At 38.5% G+C, this 25,609-nt stretch overlaps 1 protein-coding gene across 1 annotated transcript in view; it reads left to right on the forward strand.

The window, feature by feature from the left end:
* The window catches only part of LOC122794080 (neuropeptide Y receptor type 1-like), a 1,117,554-nt gene that overhangs the window by 238,829 nt on the left and 853,116 nt on the right, over window positions 1-25,609 (forward strand). The gene's annotated exons all lie outside the window — the stretch shown is intronic.

Genomic DNA, 25,609 nt, shown 5'->3' on the forward strand with positions numbered 1-25,609 from the left:
AGTGATTCTTTTTTCTGTGGTAGACAGGTCTTTGTAGGAGTTTTTGTCCTGTTAACTTGTGTTTTGGTGTTTGAGTGCATGTGTGTATCTTCTAGCCTTTAGGTATGTCTGAGAAAGACAAACCTACTGGTTTCAAAAGGTGCTGCTCTTGTGGGCGTAAGATGCCAAATTTGGATGCCCACAAGAAGTGTGTCTACTGTTTGGGGGCCGACCAGCTCGAGACTGATTGCTCTGACTGTGCATCATTCAATTCTTGAGCACTGGTGGACTACCGTAACAAGTTGCTTTTGAAGGGCATGGTTTAAGGGGGTCCTCTTGTCTCTAAGCCCCTAGCTACATCAGGCCCCGAGGAGTCTAAAAGGAAAGCTCCATCTGCTTCCCTGGGCGATTCTCCTTCCTTGGCTGAGAAGCTGCCTAGGATTTTTTGGGGCCGAGGGTTTCCGATTAACTGCTTTAAAAAGTTTAATTTGACTCTTTCTTCTGTCAGGCCAAAAATTCCTTGGGGGGAGGCCCAGACTGGCTAAAGGTCCCCTCAATTCAGTCTTGGACCCCAAAAGAATTTTTGGTTTCCCGGGCCCTTTTGCCCAAAGGTTGGCAAAATGATAATTTGGGGGGGGGCTTTCTCTTACCCAATCCAAGCCCCGGCTCTTTCCCTTACCAGTTTCAGATTCCCGGCATCAAAGGGGGCATTTAGGGTTTAAGGTCTTTCCAACCCCAAGGTCCCACCCCTTTTTTCTTCCCTTTAGGAGCTTTTCCCCTGAAGGAAAAAAGGTGGGTTTGGGGAGGGATGGGGTTTTCTACCCCCGAGGGCCCCAGCCCCAAGTTGCATTCTTTTCTTTCCAATCTCCTGGGGTTTTTTCCAGGGCAGGGAAAAGGGAGCCCCTTTGGGAAGGGTTTTCCCCCTCAAGCCCCTCCACCCTTTCGCCCCCATTTCGAGCCCTCCCTGAGGGAGTCCTTTCTTGGGGGGTTAGGTGGGGCATTCCCGGGGTTTTTTTCCCCTTTCTGAAACCCCCTCAGCCCCACACGGGGCCGGAAAATTTGAAAACCCACTCCCCCGGGGTCCCCCAAAGGGAAAGTTTTGGGGGGAAATTTTGGGCCCAGCCTTCTTTTTTAGAAATTTTAATTTTCCAAAACTGAGGATTCCCCCCCGCTTCAAGAAATTCTGACCCCAACCCTTTTGCCAGGGTCAGCCTCTGGGGGAAAACCTTCAGGGGGGAACCCCCAGGGTTTTCCTTTTTTGGTCCCCCGAGCCCAACAAGAAAAATTTTTCCTTGTGGGAGAAAAAAAGGAGCCCTTTTGGCTAACAGGGAGTCCCCCAAAAGAAAAATTTTGGGGAAGGACCCAGGGTCTCTCAGAAAAGTTTTTTAGAATTTTAAATTTTGGGGAACACAAGGCGTTTAATCCCCCCTGAGAGTTATTTTAAGGCCTGGGGGCCCCGCGACTATCCCCTTAACCCTGGGGAATTTAAGTGCTGGGACCTGTCCCAAAGGGTCAAATTCTTACCTTTATAGTGCCCCTTTGGAACAAAGGGCCCTTTTAAAATGTCCTTTTTGGGGCCCCTTTTCCCCCAAAAAAGGCAACAAATACCCCCAAAAGAAAAGGGTTTGGGGGAAGGGGAAAATTTTAAGGCTTTCCCAGCCAGGGTTTGGTTTTAGGGTCCTTAACTTTTGGTTCCCCCGACAAAGAATTTTAAAACAAAACCTTTTAAAAAGGAGGGGCCTGCAGGAAACCCCGAAATTTTAAAGCTTTCCCCCTTTTTCTCTTTCCTCCTGGGGGTAGGTTTTCAAACCCCAAACCTTTGGAGCCCCAAAGTTCCTTCAATCCCGGGGATTAATTTCCCCTTTTGAACCCCTTTTTAAGGCAAAAATTTAAAATGCCCCCTAAATTTTCCCAAAAAATTTTCTTCAGAAGGAGCTAACCCACAAGGGAGAAAGAAAAAATTTTTTTGAAGGGATCAAGTTTTTACTTCCGAATTTTTTAAGAACAGCCAAGGTTTGAAATTGGTTTTAAAGGAGGGTTCTAACTCCAGGTTTCCCCTTTTAGACAAAGAAGGGTTTTTTGGTGGGGCACCATTTTTTAACGGGGCTCCCGGGGTTTCCCAAAAACCTTTTCCAAACCCCTTTCCCACCCTGAGATGTTCCGTTTTTCCCCGGGGTATTGCCTTCCCCCAAACAATGAATTTTAACATATTTTTTTTAACAATTAAATTATACCCTTTTTAAAAACCCAATGCCAAAAGGGGTTTAACCACCCATCAAAAAATGGGATTTTATTTGAAAAAGGGATGGGGGAAAGAAGGGGGGTTTTTGGTTATTCCCCTTTTTTTGGGAAAAAGAGGGGCCGAAATTGTTTTTTTAGAAAAGCCCAAAAAAAAAAAAAAAAAAAAAAAGAAAAAAAAAAAAAAAAAAAAAAAAAAAAAAAAAAAAAAAAAAAAAAAAAAAAAAAAAAAAAAAAAAAAAAAAAAAAAAAAAAAAAAAAAAAAAAAAAAAAAAAAAAAAAAAAAAAAAAAAAAAAAAAAAAAGGGGGGGGGGGGGGGGGGGGGGGGGGGGGGGGGGGGGGGGGGGGGGGGGGGGGGGGGGGGGGGGGGGGGGGGGGGGGGGGGGGGGGGGGGGGGGGGGGGGGGGGGGGGGGGGGGGGGGGGGGGGGGGGGGGGGGGGGGGGGCCCCGGGGTTTGGAAAAATAACTTCCCCCTTCCCCAGGGCCCCCCCAAAAGGCCCCCAAAAAAAAAATTTTTTTGGGGGGGGACTTAAATTTTTTTTTTTGAAAGGGGGAAAAAAATTTTTTGGGGCCCCCCCCTTTTTTTTTTCCCTTTTTTCTCAAGACCCCCCCTCTTTTTTTTTTTTTTTTTTTTTTTTTTTCCTTTTTTTTTTTTTTTTTTTTTTTTTTTTTTTTTTTTTTTTTTTTGGCGGGGGGGGAAAATTATAAAATGAAATGGGGGGGGAAAAAAAAAAAAAGGGGTGTTCAGGGTAGAATGGCAACAGTGACCACGGATGCTTTTCTGCTAGGGTGGGGGGGGCATTTTCAGGGTAGAATGGTCCAAGGCATGTGGTCCCATACAGAGACCAAGTTGCACATAAATATTCTAGAGATGAGAGCAGTCCTCCAGGCATTGCAAATCTTTCAGGATTGCCATCCACTGAGGTCAATTGCAATTCATACAGACAACATCTCAGTGGTCTGGTACATCAACAAGGATGGGGGGAACACATTGTTATCAGCTGTAGAGGGAGGCCATGAGAGTGTGGAAATGTGCGATTTCTTCCATTCGTTTTCTTCTTGAAACACACATACCTGGGGCATCCAGTGTGTTGGCAGACAGACTCAGCAGGTCCATCTTGAGCCCACACAAGTGGTCCCTGAATCCATCAGTGGCATCTCAGATATTTAGCTAATGAGGCCAGCCTTGTTGTAACCTCTTTGCATTCCCAATGATCAAAAAGAAAACTAAACATGCATCTACTCCTCATATTTCCTTAGACAGGAGTAGTTTATTGGGTCTTGCTCAGGTTTTAATTCAGGTAGCTAATCCTTCTTACAAGGTGGTTTCTGACGAAAGAAAGAGAGTATACCTCTTTTCCTGAAGAGATGCAAGGTTCTGACTCTGACCTGGAAGGTGAAGGGACAGCTACATGATTTTCGTCTCAATTTATTGATTCAAACTCAGAGAAGAGCTGAATTTCTAATTCTCCTTGTATGGGTTTCTCTTTTTCTGAGACTATTTCCAGAATGTGCTAGTGTTCTTGGTGAGAGAACACTGAGGTTTCTCAATCCCTTGGAAAATACTATGAACTGTTATAGAAAGAATTTCCAGAACCTTCACCCATTCCCTCATTTCTCTCAGCCCTGGAAGATGCGTGTATGTCACTGCCTGCAATTTTTCTGATAGTCAGCCTTTTGCCCCTTAAAGGGCAGATAGAATGTATAAAGTTCCTTAGTATTTTAAGTTTTTATACACTCTTCCCAAACCTGATCCAACACCTGTAGGTTGAGTTAAACCTACTGCTGACAAACATTTGTTTAATTCCAGTCTTTCCATTTCTTACAAACATGGGATGATTATTGATAAGTATGGGGAGAAGGTGTATGTTTCTGGAATATTAATTTTCAGAATTTTGAATTGTCAGGCTCATATGATTGTGAAAGTATGGCGAATGTTTTAGCAGCAGTTTCTGGTGGATACTTCTTCCAGGGCTAAGGCCACTGGTACTATTTTGAGGAGATTTGCCTTGCTGGGTTCTCAAGACCTCTTAGATTATATGAAATGAGAGTTTAAATTCTCATTTAGATAGATATTTAGTTTCTGGTGCCTGTGCTGCCGAAAAAGTGTGACTAAAGGGGTGAGTTAATACAGGGAATCTCTAAGATTCAGCCTTGCTTTTCCAAAATTTCTAAGAGAGAGTTGCTAACCCTCCTCCAGTTTTGGCAAAAAACAAAATAAACAGTCTCATCAGAATGCAGGTAAACAGACATTTAAGAAGAAATGTCAAGGAGGTTCAAAAAAGAATTCAGGAATCCCCCCCCCCCCCCCGAATAAAGGTCAGCCCAGCAAACCTTGTGTCCTCCACCTAATCCTGGCTGTATGTTTCCCCTTCCACAAAGTCTGAATCTCCACTTTTCTCTTAGGCAACAGACAGGAAGATCGATTGTCAAGGTTAGAGATGGCAGTGGAAGAAAATCCTTCCTTTTTAGGGGGTAATTCATAATGCATCAGACCAGGATGTATTATTTCCCCGTGTCCTTCAACATGTGCTGTCCCAGGCAGTGAAAGAACCAGTTCCTCGTTCCCAGATTGGGCAAGTTTTTGATTCAACAATGTTTTTAATGCCATAGAAAGAAAGAAAAAATTCTTGGAGATCTGTTCTGGATCTTTCTTTCCTAAACGTGTTTGTAAAAGTGCCAAAGTTCAAAATGATGTCATCCCACAAACTGTTACCTCTTCTTCATCATTCAAGTTTCCTGCGAACACTACATTTCAAAGATGCTTATCATTGTATCCATATTCATCCATACTTCCATTTCTTAAGGTTTTGTATGTCTGGATCACATTATCCATTCACTCCCTTGCCCTTTGAACTATCTACTGCACCAAGAGAGTTCACAAAGTGTCTAGCCCCAGTTATCACTCATTGCAGGCTCAGGATATCCCTATTTTTCCATATTTAGACAACTTGCTAACCTTTGTCAAATCTTTTTCAAAGTGTCGGGCATCTCTCACTTGGGTGAGAGATTTCTTACATGAGCTGAGATTCCAAGAGAACATTGAAAAGTCTTTTTTGACTCCTTCACACAGGATTGTGTTCTCGGGACGCCAACTAAACATCTCAGTTGAAAGAGTTTTTCTTTCAATGGGAAAAATTAGATCTATATCTAGATCTGTTTCTGCAGTTTTCTAATTAGACTTTGGTCACTATGAATGAATACCTCAGGATTTTGGGTCTCATGGCATCTATGATTCTCATAATACCCCTGGCAAGATTCTACATAAGAAAGATACAATGGCAACTGAAAGGTCTTTGGTGCCAGTACCAACAACTCTTGTCTTTTCAAATCCCTGGTGTCTGGTTTGTCAGAAGAGAAATCACTTGGTACAGACAGCAAATTTCTCTAAACCCATCTCTGTCCCTGCTGCAAAGCAGTCAGTCACCACAGATGCCTTGTATTTGCTTGAGGAACAGTTTTAAGATGAATAAGTTGTAAGATAAATAAAAGCGCAAGATGTGTGGGACACCAAGGACCGATGTAAGCACATAAATATAAAATAAATGCTTGTATGAAAAAGGCACTCAACTATCTGAATCATCTTTGGCCTCCTAGATGTCTTCACGTTGTTAGACAATACCAAGGTCATGTACTTCAACAATCAGGGGGGGACCAGGTTGTACCCCCTTTGCAGGCTAGGCATGTTAGCTTAGGATAGAGCTTCAAAGCAAAATCTCACTCCACAGGCATCCTACATCCTGTTAGAGCAAAATTGTATGGCAGACAACCTGAGCAGGACAATGGCAGACCCTTATGAATGGAAACTAGATTGAGGGGGGGGGGGGTCATCCAAATTGGAGTTCCTCAAGTAGAACTATTTGCCTCATGTCTGAACAGTCAGCTGGCAAGATTCATCTCCATGATTCCATGCAAGAAGGCCTGGAAGACAGATACCCATTCCTTTCTTTGGACAGAAATGTTCCTGTATACTTTTCTACCCTTTCTACTGATTTCCAGGGTACTTCTGAAGATTCAAAAGGAATCCCCTAAGATCATTGTGGTTCTCCCTTCATTTGGAAATCGCCAGCGGCAATTACCACATGCTTCTTCACAGAATGGATGTACTCACACAAGATCACTGATGTTTGATATACCCTTATTCTAATCAACTTCAAATGATTGACTAGGTGATAGGGTGTTATTTCCCTTTAAGCATGTGTTTACCGAGTACCTGTAGCAAGCACTAATGGAGGCAAGAAAGCCAGCTAATAGGAAATCATATAGTAGCATCATATATAAATGAAAACAGTTTTCTAGTTGGTGCCAATAACATAACCATCACCCATTTAGGGCTACTTGTTCTATAGTTTTACAGTAGTTGTGTGAATAACTATCATATGGCCTTTCTAACACTACTATCTAGGTTAATTTATCTGTTCTTTTATTGACCATTTCAGCGTGTCTGCTCATGGATCTCCTTCTTTCAATGTATTGTCAGGTCGAAATGTTTTTTAAAGGTGTTTTACGTAAGAGACCTTTAAGAAAACCAGTGGTCTTTGCTTGGAATCTTAATTTTGTTTTAGTGAAGCTAATACTTACTCCATTTGAACCAGCTAATCCAGTTGATTTGAGGTTCTTAAGATGGAAAACAGTTTTACTAATTGTTCTGATCTCTGCAAGAGGGGTATCTGAGTTGCAAGTTCTTATGGTGAGTCAGCCGTATCTCATTTTCCATAGGAAAAAGGTTTCTTGGAGAACTAATCCTTCTTTTATAACTAAAATGGTATCCCATTTTCTTTTCTGAACCTAAAAATGAGGGAAAAAAGATACACCATACCGTTGATGTCCACAGATAACTCGGGCACTATCTTGACAGAATTAAATCTTTCAGAATTTTGGATCAGTTCATATATTGTGAAGGTAAGAGGAAGGGACAGCCTGTGTCAAAACAGACTATTTCCAAATGGTTGTTTTAGGCTATTCCCTTTTTACACTCACCACAACAAATCTATTCCAGGCAGGGTCAAGGCCAGCTTTATCAGGGCCTTGGCTTCATCTATGGCTTTTGGAAAGGGTTTTCTTTAGAAGTGTTCTAGAAGCAGCAACTTGGGTCTCTATACATTCATTTACAGTACATTACAGGCTTGAGTCCTTCTCTAGGTCTAAATCAGGCTTTTTACTAGGACCATTCTCCAGGGACTCGTGGATCCTTCCCCTTCCACCTACCAAATGTAGTAAACCAGGGTAATCTGCCCATATAAATAAGGCTACTGCAGCAGTAATCAGTATGATGACCATAGTACGGTTGTGTAAGTAAACTTTAACAGTAGATGTTCAGATGATCACTGCTGCAGTAGTCGCTCCATCCCTACATCCCTGTTGTTTTTACATGTGTTGTGTATGTCAGGGTGTAAATACTTATTACTGCAGTTTCTTACATTGTCCTTACAGAGCTCAGCCTCCCTATCTCAGTTAACATGAAATATCTGAAGGGATTGGTGCCCAAGCCTGTTTTTCAGTCAGCTCAGCTTGAACTGACTGATGGTTTGGGTGTTTGGAAAGGACTTTGAAGCTTTGGAAGCTGTCTGGCTGTTGTATCACTAGCAGGATATAACCCATACAGATAAGGCCACTGCAGCAGTGATCATTTAAATATCTGTTATTGTAGGTTTACGTAGACAACTGTACTTTGTCTCACTTACTCAGAGAAAAGGTATTACTTCTTGACTGAGGATAGCTTTGCATATGTTACTGTTTCCCACTGGCTTATTGGGCATTTTGTTGTGCTAAGTGGTTGATACAGTATTATCAGGAATCTTTGTCCAGTCTATTCACAATAAAGGCATTGTTTCTCAGTAAGACATCCTTTGATCCTTTACTATCTGTACCCCAGAGTCTTATTAAGCACTTCCTATTTATTTATGATTAATACTGTTTAATTGTGTATTTGTTTAGGTCAGGCTCTGCAAATGTGTGGCTTCTACTGTGAAAACAGCTTTTAATTTAGTACTGTCTGACTAACACTGTTATGCCTTTTTATGCAGTTCCAGCTAGTGCATAATGGTTTCATTATAATTTGGAAACATGTCTAACCACACAGAACAATGGATTTATTACAAACAAGAGTAATTTAATCTGTACATGATTACTTGAAACTAAAAGGTTTAACAGCGTGAGAGTCACCAAAAACACTAAAGTATTATGTTTTTTTATTGAGGTGGGGGGCATGCCCCATCCTTGAAACTATTTATGTTAACACTGAGGTCACACAAACTTGGAGAAAAGGGAGAAAGTGAAAAAACATATGAAAATCATCTAATCAATATTCATTGAGTCCAGTGAAACTCAGGCACGGATGAAATGTGCAACCTAGCTGGTTGCAATGTGTTAAAATACCAATTACAGGAATTCCCCCCTTTGATATTTCAGAACTTGATGAAGCAGGTATTGTAATAAAACACGTACTGCTTTTCAACTAATAGCTACCTTTGGATTTTTACTATGAATCCTGTAATATTCTCCAGATAGTTATTGTTAATTTGTGTTTATGAGAATATGATAAGGATTTTCTGTTTTCACTCACAAATATATATGGCTTTGCCATTAAAAGCAACCTTTGCCTTTCTACTGTCTAGCCACTAATGGCTTTTTTTAGGAAATTCCCAGTACTGTATAGTCATTACAGTATAAATCGGAAGTCTTTGTCCTACTAATTTGCTACGCATCACTTGAAAGAAGCCTTCTCTGATCCTTACTGCCTTCTCACATTGTTCCACCATTGCATAGTTTTAAGTCAGAAAAGAAGAATAATATCTTATTGGTGAAATATCAGAACTTTGTTCTAATTTCTAGTTAATTACGAATGTCCACATCATTCACAGGAATTTAATATACTGCTTTACACCAGAAAGCAATGTGTTAGCTGCAGTAACCATTTGAAATGTCAGGACCTACTAGAGCTCTGAAATACAGAAACTGAAGGCCGAAAGAATGGACTTAGATATACTAAGACCAAGATGCCATTTCTCAAAATATTCCCTTTTCTCTGAAGTATTTGCAGTGTCGGAGTTGGTATATGTAAGTTTTGGGGTGCGGGGGGAGAAAAGTGATTTTTTGAGATTCACCCTTCTGTGTTTCCAGTCTTTTTTCTTTTTTCCCGCTGATCAGCACTCAGCATTTTGAGTGCCAGCATTTCAATAGGGAGCTGTTTGCTGCTGAGTAGCACTGTTTTCAAGTGCTGCATTGATCAGTGTTAATTTATTTTAAATAAATGACTAATCATAACTAAGTTACTTGATGAAGATGACTGTGCCTAAAGAGGGAAGGACAGAGTTGGCCATGTACTGGCACAAACCCTCAGAGGAGGAGTGGTAATGGAAATGCATGGCTTGGAGTCAGAAATTAGGCTTACCAAGCTACTGCTTGATGGTAAGCTTCAACATGGGGTGTACAAAGCATGCACTTTCATGGAAAGGGCACAGTGGGTCTCCATGGCAACACAGCTCACACATCCTCCTACCCAGTGATGAGGTTAGGGCTATTACAAATATCCATATTGCAATAATGCCAGCTCTCTGAATGATCCCCTTTCCGGACAGGTTTTGCAGTGACACTAGTGACACCACTCCCGTTTGGGAGGAAATGGACCATCTCCAGTTGAAAGGTTATTCTGTGGTTCTGACAGTGAGAAAGAATTATTGACCAAGGTTAATGGTATGGAGAATGTTTCCTCAGTGCTGTGCTTTCAAGATAATGTCCTTGTATATAACTCGATGTTGGAACATCTTGCTGCTTTTGATAAATGTCTCGAACAGACTAAGAAGCACAAACTAAATCGAGACATTACAGATTTTAAAAATGTACATATTTTTTCTTGACCCAAGGAGAAATTTACAGATAATATTCTTCCTCAGAGGGTTTCATTGTATGAGCTATATAATATAGAAATGCCAGTAAATATGGATTTAGCAGAACGGAATGTACAACTTCCTGCATCTCCCACCAGGGCTCAGAATACCATCAATCAGAGAACTGCTGCTTTAAATAACAGTGAAGCCATTGGAGGAATTTCCTCCAATCTGCCTATTACTGTGGCTGATTTTCGGCATCTACAAACAGTTTTGAATTTCCAGTTGCCAGAGAAAATAGAGGCGAGACAGAATGTCTCCCAGAGGGAAAAGAAGAGGAAGAGGCAGAGGAGAGCGAAGAAGCTACAATGGTCCAAAGACACGTAGCTGCTCAACCAACCAGAGATAAGTTTTCAATGGACAGTAGTTAATTTATCCACTTTGACTTTATCGGAGAATGACTATTCTCTGTTACAAAAGGAGCTTAACTTTATTCCTAGTAGTAACTACTCTCTTCAGGAAGTTTTAACAGATTTAAAGCTATTTGTTCATAACTTGAATCTTAAACTAATTTTCAAACATGATAATGCTGCTAATAATGGGGTTAAGAGATGAAGTACATTTTTACCACTTAGTGCCCCAGTTATCACTGCCTTTCACAATGTTTGCAAGCAGCAGTTAAGTGAGTTGTATTTGAGTATATGACTGTCATGTTAAAAAGTACAATTTAACAGAATGTGAACTTGAGGCTGTTTATTAAGTTACAGAATAATCAGGATATAGTGATAAATAGGCCAACAAGGGTGGCACTATTGTCGTATTAGATAAAGTTGTGTCTGACATGTATGCATGAGTTTTAAATGATGAAACCACTTTTGAAAAAATAAATTTCAATACTTTTACATACCATTATAGACGGTGAAAATAGTCTTGTTTATGAATTGCAGCTATCCAATGACATTACTTTATATTTTTAATTATTTAACAGTCTCATACCCTAGAGTTCCCTGTCTATATGGATTGCCCAAAATACACAGGGAACTACAAAGGCCACCAATGAGGGCCATTGTTTCAGGGAAAGGGTGGGTGACTGAGCCTGTTTGTTTATATTTAGAACATGTTCTAAGTCCTTTTTTTTGGATCAGATTCAAAGTTTTATTGAAGACAGTTTTTTTAGATAAAATGTTTCAATAGTATGTTGTGAATTCTTTGACTGATTTTTATTTTCTTATATTAGATCTCACTTCACTATTTACAGTAATACCTATAGTGTTGATGCTGTCAGAGAATTTTTGTGTTTTAAAAATAAATATACTGCAAGAGATGTTGAAACAAGATTTATTCCTTATTAGATATTATGCTCACCATCGATGTGTTTTTGATTTAAAGAGAATTGTATTAGGAGAAGTCTGGTGTGGCCATAGGACCTTCTGTAGCAAACACCTATGCTAACCTAACTTTTAATCATTGAGTAAATAATTTTATTTATATGAAAATGGATGTAGTTAGTATATAGCATTATACAAGCATTTTGTAGAATTATGTGTTTTTAATTTGGACAGGTGATGAACAGACTTTATTAAAATTTATAGAATATCTAGGTACAACTACTGAATTCTTAAGGTTTAAAGCCAATTATTCTATATAAAGGATCTGCTTTTAGCCATTTCATTAGCTAATGAGAATGGCACTGTACAAACTAGTGTCCGTAAACAGGATGTGCAAGCTAACAGATTCTTGCACAGGGGTAGTATGTGCCCTTAGCATATGTTTAGGGGCATAGTTAGAAGTCAGTCAGAGTAGGTCGACTGAATGCTGATGAAACCTTGTATAATGAGCAAATTTCTGAAATGCCTCAAGAATTTAAAACCAGATGCTATGAGGATGCTCTTTTACATGATTCAAAACATTTTGGAGACAGTGAGAGGAATAGATTAGCTAAACCTTATTTTGCATCTGATGGCTACTTGAGACAGAAAAAGCATTATAAAAATAAAGATGGCCCAATTAGGTATGTAACCCAGTATAATGTTGGGACTAATGATGTAACGAATATTGTTAAGAATAATTGGACTGCTTTGAGCACTCACCCCGAACTTTGCAAAATTATAGGGGATAAGCCATGTTTTGAATGCAAGAAAAGTAACAGCATTAAACAGAAGCTCTGTTATAAATAATTAAATAATATTGACAAGTGCACAGTTAGTCATAGGAAAGGCACTTTTCCCTGTTTTAATTGTGTAGCTTGTAAACATATCTCAAAAGATACATTTTTATTCATCCAGTCACAAACAGGAAGATTATGATTAATTGTTTTGTGACATGCCATACTGAAAGTGTTGTTTATTTAGCAACCTGTCTAGCATGTCCTGCTTTCTACATGGGGAAATGTAGTAGAAAGCTGAAAGATAGAATAATAGAGTGTATGTCAGATATTAAAAGGACTGTACAAACTAACTCCCTATCTATACATCAGATGGAGAATGGATTTCATAGATTCATAGGTTCATAGGTGTGTAGGTGTGTGTACTGGCCCTGGCCTTTACAAGCCTGGCCCATAGAATAGAAGCAGGGCGGTGGTACGATACGCGCTGTACTGATTCAGTACAACTTGTAGAGGGGGTAGCGTTTTAAATTGTCTTTATTTACTTTACGATGACGCCCAGCGCCGCTTTTAGGCAGCCAGGTCGAATGGAGCTCCAAATGCTTTCGAGCCGGGAGCGGAAGGTTTTAGCTTTTTAAACTTTCTTTTTGATTCTGGTCGTGATGGTCTCACTTCATGGAGAGTACTCATGTACTTTTGAGGAGGGTTGAGGAGTACTGGTGAAGTGTGTGAAGTGTGTGAGCTGGAAGCGCTTAAACTTTCTCTTTCTGGAGCTGGTAGGAGCAGTTTTAAAACTTTCTTTTTTTTTTCCGAGCGAGCTGGTGTGTGTGTGTGTGTGTGTGTGTGTGTGTGTGTGTGTGTGTGTGTGTGTGTGCTGTCAAACCAAAGTTCAGACTGTAGGCCTAGCCCCCCACAGGTCTGATTATTCTTCTTCTAGGAATAGCCCTGGTCTATCATTCCAAATCATAGAGTATACCAAAGAGTTTCTTCTTATCTTGTGCTGATCCTCCTCTACTTAAGGACTCTGCATCTGCATGTCTGTGTATATACTTTTTATAACAATAATAATGAGAAATTAAGGGTCCTATCATATGATTTTGGAACGAATGGAAACGATAAGTACAGTATCAAGCTTGAAAAAAAAAAACTCTAAAAATCAAATAAATATGTGTATTAGTTGGGATAGTGGTGCAGTGAGGATGGGGATATTGCCCCCTCCCCCTCACTGTGGTACAGTCTCAAAGCTAGTATATAGAAATGGTAGGAAGTGTGGGGGAGGGCGGGTCTTGGTATAAGACCAAAGATGAAAATTTTCTAATGCATCATCTTTAAAAACTAAAAAACTGAAAGAAACGAAATATCGAGAGTGGCTTGTTAGCAAATACTTTCCTGGCAGAGAATTTGATTGGCTGCTCTTTATTTGTTGTTTTTTTGTGCACTGTATCTCAGAGTTTATATTTAAGTATAGGGAGTGGGGGGCAAAGCCCTCTATGCGGTCTATATTTTGGACCAAAGATGTTCTTTCTGAAAAACGCGAAAATATCGCGTACGATTGTTTAGCAAAATACTCCCTGGCAGAGAGAATTTTTTTGGCCCGGGCCATTATTTTGTTGTTTTCTGTGCAAAAAGCGGTCTCAGAGTTGGTATATATTTAAGGGGAGGTGTGGCAAAACCCTCTATTTAATGTAATGTTTGAAACTGTTTTTTTTTTTTTTTTTTTTTTTTTTTTATTGTTGAACATTTTTTTTGGAAAAAAAAAAATCGCTGTTCTGACACTTTGACATTGTAAGCTCAGTTACATAGGGTCGATTAATCACTGTCCACTTTTTAAGCATTTGGTAATCTAATATAGACCCAGGGGTGCATGGGGAATTGTCTGCTGCAAAAATAACAGTTTTGTGATTTATATCTGTAGTGATAGTCAGCACATGTTGTGTGTGGGTACGGTGGTGTGGTACAGCTGCACTGCCGCCTCACAGCAAGGAGGTTCTCGGTTTGATCCTCAGCTGGGGTGCCTTCTGTGTGGAGTTGCATGTGCTCTCCTGTGGTCATGTGGGTTCCTTTGGGTACTCTGGTTTCCTCCCACATCCCAAAGACATGCTGTAGGTGGATTGGATACCTAAAAATGGCCCTAGGTGTGAGTGTGTGCATGTGTGTGCCTTCTGTGGAAGGGTGAGTGCTGGGCTGGCAACTTGACACTGTAAAACTCCACTGCCAATCATGAGCAGGCAGGTGATCTGCTGTGGCGACCCCTAACCAGGAAAAGCCAGAAGAAGAAATGATATTCAGAGTGTTTGAAATTTTCAGCTCATTATTGCGACAACTCAACTAAACTCCTCTCAGAGCTAATCTGCGCTTTTTTTTTTTTTATTTATAGCCAAGGATTGCATGACTTTGACAATCCACAAGATTTTTTTTTGGCTAGGGGCTGGCTTGATATAACATATCCTCTGAAAAAAGTCTTGTATGTCCATCAGTCTTATTACAAGCCACCCGAGAGGCAAGGTCAGTTACAATTTAAAATGCCTGATTAGAAGATAATACTTCAAGAAAAAAGAGGACTCAAGAGACTCAATTTTTTTGAAAAACACTTCCTTTCTGTGCCTGAATATCTCCTTTGCCATTGATAAACCTTCTGCTGATATAACACACAGGGTGCTGGAATACCTGTGTCCCCAAACATTCCTCTGATGCATAGACATACAAGGCAAAATCTTTAGTAAAATTAGGAGACAGTAATGCAAGTTCAGAACAATGGATTATTTTAAGTTTATTAAATGCTCTAATTGCCTCATAAGGCCACAGAGCCTTGACAATCACTTTGTCTTTTGTAAGATCTACCAGAAAGTAGACAGTAGTTGGAGAATAAGCATAAACATTCTGTAATAGCCAGCTAGGTAAAAACAAGTCTTCAGCTATCTCTTAGCAGAGGCACAGGCTTATTTTCCTTTACACTCTTTTTTTTTTTTTCCACTAATGCTCATGCTACTCCTGGTCTGTGCAATATACTACATTATTATTGACTTCACCAATGCCCAGTTTCCTTTGTAATTTACTCTTAGTATTCACAGCATGTCCTTCCTGGCTACTAGATTCAAATATACACTACAGTTTTGGGAAGTGTGGCAGTCAGTCCTCTAAATGAATCGATGACCATATCGTAAATGTGTGTAGTTTGTAGCAGCATATTATGAGCATGCCTTCAGTATTTTAACATCAGCTTTTAGAGGCTGTTGTCCCATGCATTCAAATAGACACAATACGTACTGAAATAGATTATGTTGTGGGGGGGGGGGGGGGTTACAAAAGTTTTTCCTTTAAGTGAGGGGATGTAGGGCATCTGCTAATACCTCTTTGTTAGGTCTGATAATGTTAATTATCTATCCTTTCCTAAGCTCATGTAAAGCTCATTAATTCTGGGAATTTGATAGCTATGAAACTTTGAAATGCCAATCAGTTTCCTAAAGTCAATACAGATTCTGATACTTCCGAAAGGAACTAGTATTACCAGCTGTTACCAGCATTCTGTGACTCTTCTGATATGCCAGTTTGAGTATTTTTGAACTTCTCTTATTAATAGGTTTATAAAAAGCTGATGACCACTAGGGTCTTTACAAATTTAGCCATGCAATCCAACCCATTTTTGTCCCAGGATTCCTTGGTTGCCTATGTATGATAGTAAAGAGGTAGATAAGGGTCAAGTTGGGGAGCATGTTAGTTGGGGTTAATTTGCTTAATGTCATTTTCTATCAGTGACATGGGAGCCAGATTGGGATGAATTTGTGATTTCTCATCCAATGATCAAGTTTTTTTTTAAATACGGTCAGAGATGAACTCTGATTCCCATAGATGGGGAGCTTGGAGAGCTTATTCCATAGTGCTGGGATCCTTTGAGACACATATTGGTTTCTCCAGCATGTTCTAGTTATTTCCCAGGCAAAGTTCAGGAGTTTCTTATGTTTGTTTTGTGAATGTTCAAGAGATCCACCAGAGCTGGATCTGAGGATGCCTTATATGCTAGGCATAGATCACGTTTAAGTAACCTGTAGGAGTCTGAATACAGACATAGGGCCTTAGGGTGATCTGTGAAGGATAGGACATTCATAGCCAGGATTCTCCTGGTGCGAAACCTTTGAGAGTATTCTAACTGTTGCAAGTGCCTTGTTAGGTACATATCAAAGGTGGGGGGGGGGGTATTGTACTCAATGACAAGTCTGATAAGGGCTGAGTAAAGTGTGGTACTATAACTTCGTTGGATGTGGATAGCATACCCTTGATGACATGGAATGATTTTCTTACTGTCTTGGCTACATGTTGGTCAAAGGCCAGATTGATGTCTAAGCATATTCCTAGAAACTTAACTATCAGGTCAACTCTTAAGGGGTGTTTTATCAATGCAGTTGTTAACTTGATTGTACAATATCCCAAAGGGTACTATAATGCATTTCTTCTTGTTGAGTTTTAATCTGTGGCTTTGACACCAGTCATTTGCTTGTTTTAGACCCTCTTGTAATATGTTGGTGTCATGGTGATATGATAGCTCCCAGTTTACATTGATCTGTAAACTTGGTGACCCAGAGGCCTTTGATATTAACTTTGACTTCTATGAAGAATATGTCAAACAGGAGTGGGCCCAATGCAGAGCCCTGGGCTAATCGGCAAGTGACCTGTCTCATAGTGGAGGTGGTCTCACTAATCCTTACTTCTTGGGTCTTATCTGTGAGCCAAGAAATATAAAAGAATGAGGTAAAGCAGAGAACCATAAACAAATGATACACAAAAACAGACTCTGCAATGCTGAGTGTTCATCAGTACATAACACACATCTAAAATTGCTATTTAAATAGTAAAATGTGTATAATAACACGATGCTATACAGCCAATAAATCCTCACAAGTAATAAAACAATTAACACAAAATTATCTAAAGCACAGTTGTTTGCGTTTAAGAACTGGCTTTAAAGAGACCATTTTATTAATACCTGGTGTTTGATTAGCTTGAACCATAGAGAATATGAATGGGTTCTGTGTGTACTGATAAAGAATTTTATCCGAAAACTCTACATTTTGTTAAAGACACTCAGTGCTGCTCAGTTAATTTGTTTTTATTTATTTTTGTTTCTTATCTGTGAGTCAACCAGCAATTCAATGAGTTATGTAGAGATTTATGCCTGTTCTGAGAGTGTGTCAACAATAACTGAGTGAGATATTGTATGAAAGACCTTGGCTAAGTCAAGGTGTGCAGTATGCATCATTTACTCTCATCTATAACCTTGCTGACCCTCTCAAAGAAGTCTTCCAGATTGAATAGGTAAGACCTTCCCTTAACAAAGTCAAACAGGGATGGGTCCAGTATCATCTGTAGGTTGCCAGTGTCCTTGTTGGTCATTTCATTGATAATTCATCTCATAGCTTTGCATTTTAGACATGCAGCTGATAAGCCTACCATTATGAAGAAAGATGATTGTTGCAGCCCTCCATTCTCCAACAGGATGGACCAGTAATAGCATATAAAGTTCATTTCCAAAAAAAAAAAGCCTGACCATGTACCAAGTACATAGCAAATGTTTTAATAGTATCTGCTCTAACTGTTATGATCCTTCAGAATTAAATATAGGCAATTCTATTGTGCAATAATTCAGCCATAAAATGTAGATTTATTTGGGGGGGGGGGGGCAGGTGGTAGCATCTAGAACTTGGCATATAATAACAAAATAGAAAGACTGAAACAGTTTTTCTTCAGTGATGGACATCCTCTAGGATTGGATCTATATGCCTAACTGGCCTCCTTGTTGCAGCTCTATTTGCCAGCTGTATCCAGTTATGAAATGCTACGTCAAACATGTGCTTGGATAATGGACAGCATGCATTAAATAACAGGTTATTATTTATTTATTTACATTTGTTAACTGGGTAGTGTCCGACTGGGGCAGAAACATGTTTTCAGTGGAGACCCGGGGAGAAAAGCTCCAGAACAGTACAAAAATTAGTTAAAGTTACAGTACAGGTTAACAGGTACACCAAATATCTAAAGTATGTTAAAAAATATGTTTCGCAATCACAGGAATATTAGAAGGAATAGCAAACTATACATAGTAAGTAAAAATAAGTTAAGCACAAATATAAAAAAGGTAGTTAGCATGTACATTATACAAACGAGCAAATATCCAAGAAATGAAAAATAAGCAGAAAAAAGGATCTCTCCTGCACTAGAAGAGAAATAAAATAGAATGAAGACAACTAACCAGGAGGAAGACAGGGTACAAAGCCACTTAGCATTTAGATAATCTTTCACGGTAGTTTTACATGTGGACAGGTTTGGAATATGTAAGATGTGATGAGGAAGATTATTCAAGTCCTTGGCTATTTTATAGGAGTTGCCATGATAGCTATGAGACAGGGATACATTTAGCATTATTTTAGTGGATGACCTTAGGAGCCTGCAGTTAGTGTGTGTGTGTGTGTGTGTAAATGCCCCAGGTGGGATGTTGTACTGGTGTGATTACTCATGGTGGTGTGGTAGGGAATACCTCAGGCTTGAACCCTGTACCTTGTATGCAGGTGTTAAAGACCTGAATTCCCTACCCACCACCATTTGTAAAAAAATTGCAGATTTTTGCCTCATATTTGATCTGATCAATATCTGTATGTATCTGTGGTTTTTAAATATTGCAATGCTTGAAATTTGATGGTGCAGTGGTAGCAACGTAGCATTGATGCCTCACAGCTGTTGGTTCTTGGGTTTGGTTCTTGGCTGGGGTGCCTTCTCTGTGTGTGGGTGGGGGGGTCTGTATCTTCTCCCTGTGTTTGTGTGGGTTTGCTTTTGTGTCCTCCCATGTTACAAAGACATGTCTGCATTATTTTTTCCTGGGCCTCTGCTGAGAATTGTATTTTTCTTTTGTTCCAAGTCAGACTGTCCTGATTAACAAATTGACAGGCATTTAAATTTCAGACTTCAGGTTTCTGAATGTTTACTTCCTTACATATTTGATGGTGCAGTGGCAGTATTGTTGCCTCACAGCTGTAGGTTTTCTGGTTTGATTCTTGGCTGGGGTGCCTTCTGTGTGGAGTCTGCATCTTATCCCTGTGTTTGTGACATAGTAAAACAACTTTTTATTCTAGCAATAAATATATACTAACACAACCTTTTTTATAGCAATTTTTTTAAGTTTATGACTATTTGAAATTTGTCCTTATTTTTGGGACTGTAATACCCTGTTATTGGCTTTGTCCAGTTTTTTGTGCTAAGGTTGACAGCTATGGCAAGAACTTAATTCACTGAATATGTTTTGAGGGCTATATTCCCTCATTACTGGGTTTGTCCAGGTGTTTTGTGCTAAGAGGTTGACAGCTATGGTGAGAACTGAATTCATTAAATGATAGTCATTTAAGTTTCAGTCTTCCTCTCTTTCACAAAGCAGGTGATTTGGCATAGTGGTATGTTGTTCTGACTATTTTGCACAGTGACCTTGGCAGTAAAATGTATGATGGTAACACAGCATTTTATTCTAGCAGCTTTCCAAGATTATACAAGCAATGTTTAATGTGTTCCTGTTTTTGCCCTTTTGACCCACCCCAATAAATTTGGCTTTTTCCAGACTTCTTGTGCTGCAAAGTTGAGATGTAGTTGAGTATTGCGTAGATTTTACAAGGAACTGAGAGCTGCAGGGGAAGAGAAGTTTAGTGCTGATTATGCTAAGTCGGCTCACATTGCTAGTAGCACAAAATGTTGTGTACTTGCTTTTAATGCAGAAGGTTGTTGGTTCTACTCCCATAAGGGGTGAATGCTGCTGTACTGAAAGTTAAGACACTAACTATAAGCCTGTTATCAGTTTTCCATCCATTTCCTATTGCAATATTACTAGCTTATTATTAATGTAATTTAGGCAATTTATTCCTCAGGGGCATCAGACACTATTTTTCGGTGAAGTCATGAAATATAAAGGTGATTGCTAGCAGCAACATCTTCATTAGTTTGATTTATTTAACGTGGAATTATTTAGATGACTTTTTTTACTACTTCAGAGATTGTGCATATTATTTACTGATAATGGTGGACTGTAGAAGTTTGACTAGACTTTTATGATGTAAATGTTCTGAATTGGGCAGTTTTGTTTCATTGTTTACTGGAAAAATGTTCAAAGCAATAGGAAGGTGTATCAAAGAGCACATGTATGTTTCATATGCAAGGGGCCTATGATTTAAAAGCAGCCCAGAATTAATTTTTATCTGCCACGGGTAAAATGTATTTTTCTTTGAATGTGGGTTTTAATTTGTTTCAATGAATGTGAGTTTCAAGGGCAGAGAAGTTTTAATGCCAAGTTTGTTTAGCAGATGTCTTAGTGTTTGTGCTGTAAAATGCAGAATAAAACTTTCAAATGAAGTTCAAATCATCATAGAAGTAAATCAGTATGCACATTAGTGTTTATGGTAAATGGAGTGAAATAGCAAAGTAGTGGATCATTGGAATGGCTGCAGGGGGAGGCTCCATTCGACCATGGTTTTGTGAGGGGGAAGGGCGGCAAACAGCCTCAGCTGAACTATACCTCCCAGCTGTCCAGATTTTCAAAGAATTAATAGATTTTTTGCTTCTTATTTTTGGTTTGTTCCTCAATTTGTGGTTTTCTGGCAAATGATTTAGGAATTAAGTCACTAAATAATGACACACTGGTTTCAGACTTTATAACCTTCAGAAAAATGCATGCTAAAAGAAGACCTGTTCTGTCAACTGTCCCAGTTTATACAAGAGTAATTTTTAGTACTGTTTATATGTTCCCTCAATATATTTGGCCTTGTCCAGATTTATTGCATTAACAGGTTGAGAGGTACATGCAAATTGCTTTATAGAATTAGGCATAGCCAGACCTCAACTGTCCCTGATTTTGGCTCAAAATGTTGCTCTTCCCCTAATGATCCCTCCACAAAATATCAATTTTGGAAGAAAACATAGAGGGTTTACTTTACTTTTATAAATAACTGTAATGATCAGAGTTATACATTACTTTTATTTCAGAAATGCATGTAGATTCTCTAATTTTGTCAGCTGCTCTAAGTTAACTGTGCTCATATTAAAATGGTGTCCCTCCTTTGACAGGTTCCCAGCTGTATTGTCTGGCAATTTTATATTTTTGCATCACATTTTTGGTCCGTTTTTCATAAAAGTGCAGTTTTCTGGCAAATTAGTGGCAAATTGTTAAAGACTGAAGTTAGAAAATAATGCAGACATTTCAGTTTCAGATTTCATACCTTTCAGAAAATTCGTACTGATGCAAGACCTACTACTATTCTATTATCTTTCTAAGTTTATAAGAGCAATATTTAAAAAAAAAATCCTTATTTTTGGGCCTTTGCCTCAGTTTTATTTATGAGTTTGTTGCTGTGAGAGGTTGTGTGTGTGTGGTAGGTAGCATACCTCTCAACTGTCCAAATTTTGCAGAATGTCCAGATTTTTGCCCCATATTTTTTGTCTGTTCCTCATAAATTTTGTTGTTTTCTAGAAAATCATTGAAGGCTGAAATTGCTAAATAATGACAGACATTTGAGCTTCAGACTTCATGTCCTTTAGAAAAATTCATTCTAGCACAAATCCTGTTATTCTAGCAACTTTCTAAGTTCACGAGAACATTATTTAATATCTGTCCCTGTTTATTTTAGGCTTTGTCCATATTTCTTGCACTAAGAGGTAGGTAGGGGTGTGTGTGTGAATAAAACATCCTAATTAGTGGTAGCAGGTGGTTAGTAATTTACTCAAGCTCAAAACCTGTACCTTAGTTACAGAAAACAAAAGCATGAAGTCTCTACCCCAACTACCATGCTGCATTTTTCAAAGAACTGACATTTCAGATTAATTTTCAATTCAAGGAACCGAGTTTGAGTGAATTTATATTATATTACTGAAGAGGCATTACAGCGAATGCCTCTTCATCGACACTAAAGGAGCGAACCGTGAATTACGAGAATGGCCGTAGCTTGGCTGGGGAGGGGAGTAGCAGTTTGAGAGCTGTCAGTACAAATTTGAAAATCCTAGCTACACCCCTGCATAGAAGTGCACTGGTATCATGCCGTCCGACGTTAGTTCCCAGTGCCTCTATCAAGTAGATCCACTGGAGTGATCCTCGGGTTGAACTTTCTATTTCCCATCCACTCATCAAGATTTCTCTTAGAGGGCCAGTGAGGTGCTGTGCTTGACATGTATGGGAAGTCTATTTGAGAGCATTGTCAGTCTCTGGGTTATGAACCTGTCCCTCCAGCATGTTCTGTTGATTGTGGTAATGAGGTTGAGGTCTCTGGGGTTTGTGGTGTGGAGGGATTGGGATTTCCTTAGATGTAGCATTTATAACAGAGCTAGGTCAGACATGGCTTTGTAAGTCAAGCAGAGATTGGCTCTTAGTAGACGATGTATGAGTCTGTCTGTGTAGGACGTGTTTAAGGCCTAGGATCCTCTTCATGAGGTACTTTTGTGGCTTTTCCAGCTGTTGCATGTGCCTAGTGAGTTACATGCCAAATGGGGCATTATACTCGATGATTGTCCTAATCAGGGAAGAGTAGATTTAATTTTAGAGTTGTGCAGCTAATTAATTGCAATGTGAGAGGTGGTGATGTGAATAACAAGCTAAAAGTAGAGGAATATAAATGGATCCTAAGACTGAATGCTGATAGAGCACCTGGTCTTAATACTACAGTGAGCCTCAACCCAATTCTGAAGGAAAAACAAATGCATTTAAAGTGAATTATGTATGTGATTTATTTATAATATTTTGAAAATGTTTGTAAAAAGATTTGTAAGTTTTATTTATAATGTAGTTTATATTGAGAAGTTTAATATATTATCAAGTCTTTTTATATACCTTGTTTTATTATGAACCTATAGTTTTAAGGAATGTCAGCATTTAATTGTTTGATTGTGATTGGTTGGTTGTGTCTGGTTCTCCTTTTAAATATGGTTTTCTGAAAACTTTTTTGTATTGCACTGAGGAAGGGTTGTTTTAACCTGAAAGCTCTGCATCTTTAATACATTTTACTTGTTTCTCAAATCATGGCTTTGTGGTCCAGCATTGTTTTAGGTTATGTAGTGGTCATCATGAAGAAGCAGAGAGAAAAAAAAAACATACACAAAATGTGATTTAATTTCCTGAAAGTAATTTTGCACTAATACATCCAGGAAGAGAAAACCTAGAGACCTTCAAGAAGCCGGTCTGCTTCTCTCATTAGTGCTGAACAAGTGACAGGTGATCAGCTGTGAGCACTGACATAACTGGAATCTAAACATGTGATCATGATACAGACAGTAACATTCCATAGTGGCTCTGAGTATAGAAGGGAATGTGGCATGCTATTAAGTATTAGCATTCTGTCCGTCTTCTACGTGCATTTCAGAGTCACTTTTTAAAATAGTTTTAGGTCATCATTTTGTTAGCATGTTCAGTGCGAGATACGTAGCCATAGCAAATTTGAGACTTTGATTCATTTTTAATTTAACAATATATTTCTTTTATTATTTTGTGTAATAAAGATATATGGGAAAAGGCACTACAGCATCTGGAACAATGGCAGCATTATCAGGTGAAGAAGCAACTTGGCACCCAGTATAAATGGATTAGCTAGCTTTTATTTATAAAGCTATACCTTATCATACATCAAACTTCAGAAAACTTTTCATCACAACAGAACTAAAGTGTCAATGCCTAAAATTCTAAAGAGGTAAATGTTATGCTTGGATGTTAATAGGATGTTAATATACTTTTCCATAGAGTCTTTGACTTCAATTTGATGCTATGTATTCCCTCTTTTTTATATTCAGCTTGCATTGTTTGTACTGTATATAGTCATGCGTATATAGTAGTGTGATCTTGTTTTTATTATTCCATCAGAAGATGGTCCCTAAAGATCTGACCATCTGATAGGGTGAATGGTGGATGAAGGATGAATGTAATAGTGAATGAATGAACAAATGAATGGATATATACATTAAAAAACTGCAAGTGTTTTGCACTGATGATCATTTGCAGTGATATTCTTAAAATAAAATTTGATATAAATAGTGTTTAAGAGGAACACTACTTCTTTAGCAAAGTCTATAAAATATCAATTTGTTAACTCTTGGAAGCAGAACTATGTGATATTTGCATAATGTTTTCATTCTGTAGCAATGGAATAATGTGTCGTTGCCTTGATTTTCTGTATCAACTGCATTTGCTATTTGTCATTAACTGTTTCAGTGTCTTCATGACATTTGCTGTATGACATACTACAGATACAGGTCAAGTCACATTCATTTTTTTACAGCTGCAAAAAGAGTTTGACTCTACAGCAGAACCCTGTTGCATCTTGCTTAAATTAACTGCTGTTAGATGTTTCTTAAATCTACCTTTGATTTAGTATGTTAGCATTTTTTACAGCAGACTTTATATATAAGCAAAAACATCAATCTCAAAAGATCAAAACCAAAAAAACAAAAATGAAAAACATGACGTTATTTTATGCAGGGGGGAGCCCTCTTCCCTGTCCCTGAAATTTATATATACCAAGTCTAAGACGCACACACATACACACAGACTCATGTTGACACTAATGAATATAACCAGTAAATCCAAGAAAGCCCAGTGTGCCAGGAAAAACAGGTTCTCACTGCAAAAATCTATTTTATTGTACCAGTTAAGCACTTTCATTCCATTTCAACACTAGGAACTTTTTCAGAACTGATTGCATTCACTAATAAGCATCTTTAAATACTAATTGCAAAGCACACGACTAAAATCAATTCCTGTTACTCAACTGAAACATTATACAAATTAAACACAATCTTCCACCATTTAAAAAAAATCAACTATTTAGATCTTTAATACTCAAGTTTCATATTGTTTTAACTTTAAAATTGGGTTAATTGACACTGCTTCATTTAACCCTAGATATACTGTAGTATTAAGATGGAGTTACCATCTTAATTCACAAGCATTAAGGTGTTCTTCTGTAATAAACCCTCTTATGTCTTTTTTATTTGATCTACTACTACAAAGAAAATTTTATCATCTTCCACTTCTTCTACTTGTCTGAATAATGCATTAGTGGTTTTCTTTTTTCTAATATCCAGTATATGTTTGTAAATCCTGTCTTTTAACCTCCTAGAGGTTTTACCAATATAAAAGGCTGGGCATAAGGAACAAATAGCTGCGTAAACCACCCCTTTTCACAAGAAAAATGACAATTCACAGTGAATTTTTTTTACCTTTAATTTCAAAACAATTTGATACTAATATATTTGGGCATTGTGCACAGTGTCCACATTTAAACATACCTGTGGGTCTGTTTTGCATATTTTGTTTTGTACATCTCTCCAATAAATCCTTAAATGATTTATCTCTCCTGTATATACTATATTGGGTTTATCACCCACCTTTTTAAACACCGCAGTGTCCTAACAAAATATATTCCAATGCTTTTCTAAACAGGTTTTGATGGCT

The sequence above is a fragment of the Protopterus annectens genome, chromosome 2.part1, assembly GCF_019279795.1.
Source record: "Protopterus annectens isolate FY-2018-M chromosome 2.part1, PAN1.0, whole genome shotgun sequence".
Taxonomy (NCBI): Eukaryota; Metazoa; Chordata; order Ceratodontiformes; family Protopteridae; genus Protopterus; species Protopterus annectens.